This window comes from Mus musculus, chromosome 13 (assembly GCF_000001635.26).
Source record: "Mus musculus strain C57BL/6J chromosome 13, GRCm38.p6 C57BL/6J".
NCBI lineage: Eukaryota > Metazoa > Chordata > Mammalia > Rodentia > Muridae > Mus > Mus musculus.
Window position 1 is genome coordinate 5,257,207 of NC_000079.6, and position 9,972 is coordinate 5,267,178.

The 9,972-nt window shown below is 37.7% G+C and overlaps 1 long non-coding RNA gene across 1 annotated transcript; it reads left to right on the top strand.

Annotated features, from left to right (window-relative positions):
- The first annotated feature begins 1,595 nt into the window (after nucleotides 1-1,595).
- Gm40659 lies at nucleotides 1,596-8,828 on the top strand. Its single transcript, XR_873108.1, has 3 exons — nucleotides 1,596-1,847; nucleotides 7,922-8,064; nucleotides 8,627-8,828. It is a non-coding gene; the product is annotated as a predicted gene, 40659 (long non-coding RNA).
- The last annotated feature ends 1,144 nt before the right edge of the window (nucleotides 8,829-9,972 follow it).

Genomic DNA, 9,972 nt, shown 5'->3' on the forward strand with positions numbered 1-9,972 from the left:
CCACAATAAACCCTTTCACTTTATAACTTGATTATCTGTTATAGTGATAGAAAACAAATTAATGCTCAGCATTTTACATTAGCTTATTGGTTTGCCTTGGCTTTATTTTTTAATTTGATTATATTGGTGAAGAAATCATAAAAGACCAATGATTTCTCTGTAAAATATAAATTCAACATAAATCACTAATCCCATTTGCTAGTGACAACTGTGGTTGGCATAATAATATATTAATGTAAGAGACAGAACGAATCTAATTAGATTTGTATAAACCTAGAAGAAATTGTAAAATCAATAATAAATAGCTGACAAATATTTAAAGATCTGTCTAGTAGTTTGTAATAGTTAAATTGTATTTCCAAAATTAATAAACTGTCATGAATACCCAGGATAACAGTGAACTCAGATAAACTACTAGTGACAAAGGAAATACAGAATCAGGAGAAAGAAAGTAATGGGTCTATTTTTACTCCTCATGGAAATGTTGTGCACTTTTGTCCAATACTTATTAGTTTGTGTAGTTGTAGAAGTGAAAGACAACCTCACTAGGTTTAGTGGATTCACAAGGAATAATACTTTAAAAGTGTTTATGCATTAGCTTTCTTAAAGTAGGAAAGGGAGGTATTTCGTCTTGTACTTTGAGAGACTCCAGAATTTTCTCACTTGTATAAGAAAAAAAACCCAAAAGAACATCTACACTAGCAGAAGAGAGTGGATTAAAAATTGGCTATGATGGAAAAGGCAAGCAGAGTTTGGCATGACTATCATGGCAGCTTATACTCAACAATGCCCAGGGTCTTGGCAACATTAACTGTGTGAAAAAATGCCAGGAGAATTATGGGCCTTGACTTCTTAAAATAACAGGATTTCATTTAGTGGATTGTTCTGCACAGTTCAGCAGACAATGGCCACAGGCTGTCTTCAGTGGTTAGTGTTCAGACCACAAAATAAATTGAGGATGCAGCTAACATAAATAAGAACTTTCGAGAGCAAACCACTGAAAAGAATCAAATGCTGTGGACAGTGAAAGGTTTGAAGATGCAGCCAGATCCTACCTCATAAGCTTTCTGCTTGCTAGCCACAGAAAATGCAACTGGCAGGTTTCAAAACAGTATTTTTGTTTGTACTTTCCCTTGTATTTTACAATATTGGGGATCAAACCCAGAGACTATCCTAATAAACTTGGATTCGTTTTTAAGATCCAAAGAAAAACTACTGCACGTGGCCCTGTTTTGTAGGCTGCAGAGCATTGTAAAAACTTGGAAGCAGTCATGAATTAAAAGGAACCAAATGAGTCAGCCAGCCACAGGATGTCAGAGGCCGGCAGGGTATATTGCTGTTTGAAATCTGTATTCCAAACTTCTTGTAAGATTAAAGATGCTTCGGCATCCTGTGGCCCACAACATCAGCTGAGTTGAAGGGCATAGCGGTGGGCAAAACAAGCCCCACTCATTCACTTTTGTCCGAAGACAGTAATGGTTGCCACTACTCTTAAATTGAATCAGACAGCACTGAGGAGAGAATGGGGGCAGAAAACAGAACCTTTAGTTTTAGACAGAACTCTTCAGTGACCTGATACAATTCTCTAGGGAACATTCTCCTGATCTGACCTAGGAGTAGGGCATGAAGAAGTCCCGCACTGCTGTGTCAAGAGTTGACCACAATTAGGTGTGCTGTCTTTCCTAGTCCCGAGTACTCAGCACTGTTTCATGATCTCTCTTCAGGTTTTGAGAGTTTGTTTCAGGCTTTCTGCATGCATCTTCTACAGATTTCAGAATTAGGGTGTTACCATTATTTTCCTCCACAGAAGACACATCTGGGGACTTGGCTTTCTAGCAGATCTGAAGGTAAGTAAAGGGTAGAGTTGATATTTGAACACATGTGTGGTAGGAAGCTGGGATACCCAACTGCCTGGTGTTAGCACCGAATGCCTGGTGTTTAGAAAGTTCTTTCCGAGAAACCAGATTGAATGCCCCCAAATTTTTTGAATTCCCTCTGTCCCATCACACACTGGTCTTATTATGTTCTTACAATTGTGATTTCCGTTGTTTTTTTTTTTTTCTATTTCTGACCACATATATTGATTGACACATGATAGAAAATTTTTGTGTAATATAAAAATGCATACGTTCATATTTCTTGGACACTTACTCTTATATTCATCCTTAACAAAGGTATCCTAGTCAGGAAGATCCACTTCATTTGAGAGTGTGTTTTTTTCTTATTCCTTTTTTTAAAGGTAAGTAGCAAGTAGTTTTAATTGCATAATATGATAATGGGTACTTACTGTTATATATTTAATAGTAAATATTTCTATGTAAGAATATGTAATTTTAAAATTATACTTCTATGGAAGTAAACTTTTCAGCTATTCAAAGGCTTACATTAGGAGGATGAATAATAAGGAAAGGAAGAAAGGAGAAAAATCTTAGCAGGACAGACTGTTTAATGAGACCAATTATTGCCTTATGTCCACCTCTAGGGTACAGAAAACAGAAATAGAGTTTGCATCTTTCCACATGCCCTTAGGATATGAACAGAGACCTCCACCAACGGCATGTTCCAAGCATTTACTTTTAAAATAGACAAAATTACTAAAATGCAAAATGCAAGCAGGTGAGATTTCAGCAGTCATAATATGCTCGATCATTTCTAATTTTAATCTGTGAAGACACATAGCAACAAAACATCATTAGGGTGGTTCATGTCCTGGGGAAAGCACAATAACATCTGTGCAAACACAAAAGCACTGTGACATTGTGTTTCCACCCCATGGAAAAAGGCAGTCATTGATTCATTCTCAAGATGGAATGTATTTCAAAAACAAAATAAATTTGCCCTTCTTCGACAAAGAGACTTTATTATGAGAAAAACATATCCAATAGGAAAAATGCATTTTTATTAGCCATATGAAAATTCATTCAAACACCATAAGACATGTCAGGCAAAATGCCACAATATCGAGAGAAAACGGCTCTCTTGGAAATAGTGTCCACTTTGCCTGAGGCCAGTGAAACCTCTAATACTGAGAACTCTGTTTCTCAGTAATTTCATATATTAACTTGTGCATCATTGGGCAATCGTGTAAGATATTCATTTCCTTTATTTTTATAGAAGAAAATCAACAGTATGTGTAATTTAGTACTATTTCTGTCATAGTTTCTTATGCATGTGGACATGACATGCCTATGTGTGCATGTGTATCTGGGATTTAAAACCCTCATGTGTGTGTGTACGTGTATAGAGAACAGAGTTTGATGCTGAAAATCCCCTACTGCTTTTCTTATTTCTTGAGACAAGCTCTTGCTGAACCTGAAGCTCACCCGTTGGCTAGGCTGACCAGTGAGCTCTACATCTGTTTGTCTCTGGCCCCATAACACTGGAAGTATAGGCAGATACCCTATATGTGTGTAGCATACCACTTACCTACTGAAGCATCTCCTCATCTCTATGTCTTTATTTCTTTAAAGCAAGCAATTTTATTTTACAAATTAAAGCAAACATTTGACTAATATTCAATGCCCTGAAGTTTTCATTCTTTTTATTTTTAGTGGCATATAGCTTCTCATTGGTTCTCAAAATATTGGCATTCTGAGCAAGGACACTTGCTTGTAAGTAAGAAACCCAAGATTAGAACTCCAGTGTGCCATGCAGGATTCCACACACAGACAATTCTTTTGCTAATTCTGAACATAGATGTCCAAGTTCACCCCCCAGGGTAGGGTTCAGGGCTCCTGGCTATACCAGGACTATACAACTTGTGTTTTGTTGTCTGAGACAGCAGTGCTAACAACACCTGAGACCCTCTGATTCACAAATATCACTGCAATTTTTTATTATATATTTTCTTTATTTGCATTTCAAATGTTATCCCTTTTCCTGATTTCTCCTCCAAAAATCCCCTATCCCAAACCCCTTCCTCCAGCTCACCAACCCATCTGCCCCTGATTCCCTGTCCTGGCATTTCCCTACACTGGAGCATGAGCCTTCACAGGACCAAGGGCCTCTCCTCTCACTGATGACCAACAAGGTCATCCTCTGCTACATATGAGGCTGGAACCATGGGTACTTCCGTGTGTACACTTTGGTTGGTGGTTTAGTCCCTGGGAGCTCTGGGAGTACTGGTGGGTTCATATTGTTGTTTCTCTTATGGAGCTACAAACCCATTATGCTCCTTGGGTACTTTCTCTACCTCCTCTATTGGGGACCCTGTGCTCAGTCCAATGGTTGGCTGCAAGCATCCATCTCTGTATTTTTCAGGCACTGGCAGAGCCTCTCAGGAAACAGCTATAACAGGCTCCTGTCAGCAAACACTTGTTGGCATCCACAATAGTGTCTGGGTTTGGTGACTGTGTATGGGACAGGTGCAGCAGTCACTGGATGGTCTTTCCTTCAGTCTCTGCTCCACATTTTGTCTCTGTGTCTTCTCCCATGAGTATTTTTACCCCTTCTAAGAAGGACTGAAGTATCCACACTTTGGTCTTCCTTGTTTTTGAGCTTCATTTGGTCTTTGAATTGTATGCATGGGAATATTTTTTGTTTAACACAAGAGATTTTGCCAGCCTGGTCTACAAAGTGAGTTCCAGGACAGCCAGGGCTATACAGAGAAACCCTGTCTCGAAAAACCAAAAAACAAAAAAACAAAAAACAAGAGATTTTGACATAAGGGTCATAACATTATCTCTTTCAATTTCACCAGTTAAGAAAAATAAGTTAAAATTAGCATTTCCTACATTCTCTTTATGGAATATGAATATGTGAAGTGCTTTTTTTTATTCAATTACTGCTAATCAGCCACTATTGCTCCACACATCTTTGCTTTGGACAGATGAACTTCACTTGTTTGACCTAAGACGGAATACCTTACAGATGAAAATATGGTGGTGGTGGTGGTGGTACTGCTGCTTCTGCTGATAGTGATGGTTGTGGTAGTAAATAAGTAGTTCTTGTCATAGATGAAAACTTAAATATCCAGAAGTTAATAGCAAGAGAATCAGGAGGTCAGGACCAGTACAGACTGTACACTGAGAATGTCTTAATAAATAAAAATTGAAGAAAAAGAATTATGTGGGTTGAGAGATGTCATAGCACTTAGGAATGCTGCTAGTCTTACAGAACATCGATGTTCGTTACTAGCAACCTACATAATGGCTTCTAATGACCTCTAAGTCCAGCTCCACAGATTCCGACTCCCTCTGCCTTTCTCCATGAATGCATTCATAGAGCTTGCAAAAACTGATGCAAGCACAAATACATACCCAGGAAAATAAATATCTTAAGTAATAATAAAGCTGTCCCAAATATAATGTTAAGGTTAAATATTAGCTGTGATACAATGTAGATAAGGGTATATATTTCAAAATAGATTTCAATTGTAAAACTTACACATTATTTGCATGGATGAACTTTGTTCATGATCTCTTTTAAAATTTCAAATATACTTTATAACTTTAATTCTAATCAAAATAGTGGAACATTTCCACAAACTGATATTTTATTTATTGCTGATTTCTAGTCTGTTTGTCCCCAAGATAGCTCATTATTCTTGAGAAATAACCCAATATGGTAAATCCATAGTCCAAACAAGTGTAGGTGTCATAAAATGTGCACATGGAATTTTTCTGTTACGTGCTAAACAAAAGAATACATTTCTGTCCCCGGAGCTCTTGACTCTAGCTGCAAATGTATCAAAAGATGGCCTAGTCGGCCATCACTGGAAAGAGAGGCCCATTGGACTTGCAAACTTTATATGCCCCAGTACAGGGGAACGCCAGGGCCAAAAAGTGGGAGTGGGTGGGTAGAGGAGTGGGGGGGGGGTGGTGGGTATGGGGGACTTTTGGGATAGCATTGGAAATGTAAATGAGGAAAGTACCTATTTAAAAAAAAAAGAAATTTCATACTATCCGTGTCTCTTTACCCTTTTGTCATATTAATTTAAGGCACCCAGCATTAGTCAAACCTTGCCAAACTGTACTAGAAAATTTGACAAGAAAGGAGGAGAAATTCTGTGATTGATTATCACATCTAATCTCAGGGCTGCAAAATCTTTGTCTTTTCTCCTTTTTGCACATTCATAGCTATGCAGTGATACAATGAGGAAGCAGAGGATGAATGTGAGTTTTATTCCCACTCTTAATGGGTATTTGAATTAAACTATGTTCTAAAGAAGCCAGGTGCTCCCAAGAGGCCAGAGTGCCACGGCAGAATGTTAATGGACATTGAGTTGGACTTTCTTTATTTCCTGTGCCATCCAACACTTAACATTTCCTACATTACTTCAGAGGATCTTGGAATGGCACACTAATAAATGGCTGAAAAATCCACAGTCATTCTTAATGTTTATAGAGACATTAAGTATTCATTTATCATAAAGAACAAAAATTAATAGAGCAAGGCCAAAGTTTAAGTGGGGGACATACTTATGCTCCCATCTCAGGGGTCCTGGTGAAAGTAGATGCTCTACAATTCTCTCTGGCAAAGCTTGGTCTTGATTTCTCCAATATACCACCACTTCTCCTTAGTCATGGAAATGTGCAGTGGCCTTCAAAGCCTTTCAGGTAATCAGAAATGTAAGTCTGCCTGAGGTCACAGTTCAGGCACCCTGGGTTCCTTTGAAGCTACAGTTGTAGCTACAAGAGCTTTGAAGCAGAGAGGGCATGAATTAAAGGGTGAGCCCCATGTCCTTCTGAGTAGTAGATCTTGTGTTCATCAACCCTTCAATATTCTTTAGTGGGTCTCACCCAACCTGGCATTTGCTATTATCAGACAAGATTTAAAGGACATATACCCAACCTATTCTGACTCATTTGTTTTAAACATCTGAAGCTTTTGAAAGTGCCCTGAAATGATGCTGATCAACTTCTTGTAGAATCATAGTGTCAGCTTCAGTTGGAACAGTGGTGTCTCCAAATAAGATATTAACCCCTCTTAAAAGAAAAAGACAAAGAAAGAGGAGACACCAAGAGAGATTGTTTGTTGGAGTTAGTTGAACAGTAAAGAGAAGAATTCTCCTGTATACCAAGAAATAAACCTTTTGCTACATAGCCATGAACAAGATGAATGATTATAATATAGTCCAGAGAAATATCAATAATGTGTAAATGCATAGTTAGAGGAAAACAATAAAGAGCATATTTTATGCATATTTGATTATTGGCCTTAACATCACAGTTCAACATTCAGATATCTCACGCAATATTGTGTTGTTTCAATGTGAATTATTTTCTTGATTTATCATTGAGAATTCCAATAGGGAAATCCCACCTTAAAACATTTGAAGGGATGTAAGACTTTATATAAACTATAACAATCAAACTATCTCTGAATTGATTATTTAATGGTAACTACTTAACTATCTTGTTCAGGAGAATATTTAATAAACTACAACAAGACAGTTGTCACTAGGAGCTCAGAAAGTCAAAATTGTCAATGTAATCACCAATGACTGGCAAACTTTTCTAACATAGAGAACAATTACCCAGAATTCCATGTGTAACTGCTCATGCGCCATGCAAGCAGACCACTTTCACGCTACTCTATGTGGTAGTTTTCAAACTCCATCTTGAATGAAGAAGATGTTCATTACCCGGCTGATTGTCACAGGCAGATGGCATCAATTTATTTCTCAATTTAAAAGGGCTGACCATTACACAAGCCAACCTGTTTGGGGAATATGGTAAAAATTGTAGCAAAGTACATTTAACATTTTCAAGCCATAAGGTCAGGATAGCTGCATAAGTGTTTACTGGGTTCTTTTTGGCATCCTTAAAGAGATGCTAACTAAATGAGGCATAAAGGCCAGGGTGGTAACTGATTATTGAACTTCAGAGGATAGAGGCAGAGCAGTAGAATTCTCTGCTTCTACCTCCTTCACATTGGCAAAGTCTCTCCACTCATCTGAGTCTCCTTCTCTTGTTTACAGAGTCCTTCACAGTGTGTGCACTGGGCCTTCTTTACATGACCACCTCTCATTACATCCTCTTGGAACAGTAACTCAGGCAGCATTCAAAGATGGCAGCCATGTTTGACTTTGTATTTCCAAATATACATCCACAGAAGTGTCCGGTGAGAGATAACATGACGTCTTATTTCTCTTTTAACTCTTCCCTTTAAATTTATTTCCCTTCCACTCCTTCTATATCATAACTCTATGATTTCCTAAGATTATTTGAGATTCTTATCCAAGTCCAGCTAAGATAAAACAGGATGTTCCCAATTTGCAGTGCTATCTTGCATATTTAAATAAAAGAGAAGGATATATTGAGTCAAACTCTAAATAATTATTGTTAGCTTCTGAATTTTTATGCAGTGATAAATATGCATGAGAAGTTACATACACAGTGTAACTTTGAAATGCACAATTGCCCAGGTATCATACATGCAAGTGGTGTGTGCATTTATTTGTTCAAAAAGAGCTTTTGTTCTTGTCTTCAAATTTTTTTGAAGTTTAATGTTTCTCAGTCAATAATATTCCATTTCTTTAGGCAGCTCATAATAATGAATAAGCTTGCAGGTTAATCATAATTTAAAACTCTTTAAGTATAGAAATTCCTAATCACTAACTCCATCTACCAACTTCTACCTCATTCAAAATTTTACAATACTTTATTTTTTTTCCTTTACATAGTGTGATGGCTATTCCTGGTTGTCACCTTGACTACATCTGTAATGAGCTACAATCGAGAAATGGAGGACTCACCTGTGATCAAGATCTTAAGGCTGAAAGACACAGGCTTCTTACCTGGATGTTGACATTGGATGACACACACTTTTGATCCAGATCTTGAGGCACAGTAGCCATGAAAAGCTTAAGCTCAGGCAAGGTAGTACACCCCTTTAATCCCAGGAGATTAAGACAAGCATATCTCTGAGTTCAAGGCCAGCCTGGAACAAAGCAAGTTCAAAATCCAGGCATGGTAGTACATACCTTTAACCTGAGTCACACCTTCTCCTGGAGGCCTACATAATGACATTGACAGAAGGAAGACTCACTCTTCTTTCCCTGCTTGCATATACTTGCCAGCACTTCTGTTGGAACATATTTTTTTCAGGGCTCCATCTTATAAAAAAGGCAAGCTGAGACACCCAGTCTCATGGGACTGAGCAACTACCAGATTCTTGGACTTCCAATTCATAGCTGCCCACTGTTGGCTTAGTTGGACTGCAGGCTGCAAGTCATTACAATAAACTCTCTTAATATATAGAGACATTCCATAACTGTGACTCTAGGAAACCCTGTCAAGTACAAATAATTATGTATCATTTGAATTACAAAATAAAAAAGGTTTAAATAAATATAAGAGGTATATTTTTGCCAATTACTGAATGATATTTTATCACACTTCTTCTAACACAGCTTGTGAAAACTACAAATCCTGCAATAAGCATACATTAAATAAATTGATACTTGTTGGGCGTGGTGGCGCATGCCTTTAATCCCAGCTCTCGGGAGGCAGAGGCAGGTGGATTTCTGAGTTCGAGGCCAGCCTGGTCTACAAAGTGAGTTCCAGGACAGCCAGGGCTATACAGAGAAACCCTATCTTGAAAAACCAATAAACAAACAAACAAACAAACAAACAAATAAATAAATAAATTCACACTTGCAATCCACATTGGTGTATATGTGCATGGCCAAACAATAACAAATCTATGCTTAAACTTGGAATGATTTATTTGAAAAGTGCATTACAATAGGGAGAATGTCTTCTCCACAGCACCGGTCAGAACTTCCAAGTCAAATTAAAAAAAGAAAAAGCTTCTACTGTAGAGATTAGGATTTTCTGGGGAAATCTGATTCCATGAAAACAAATACTTGATTTTAAAATAAAAGGAAATCTGATTCCATGAAAACAAATACTTGATTTTAAAATAAAAGTACTGGAGAGATAGATTGTTCAGTGAAATGCTAGGACAATGGGCCATACAGTCTCATGCCTTTGTGTGCTTTGTCCTCAGTTGGTGAAACTGTTTTGG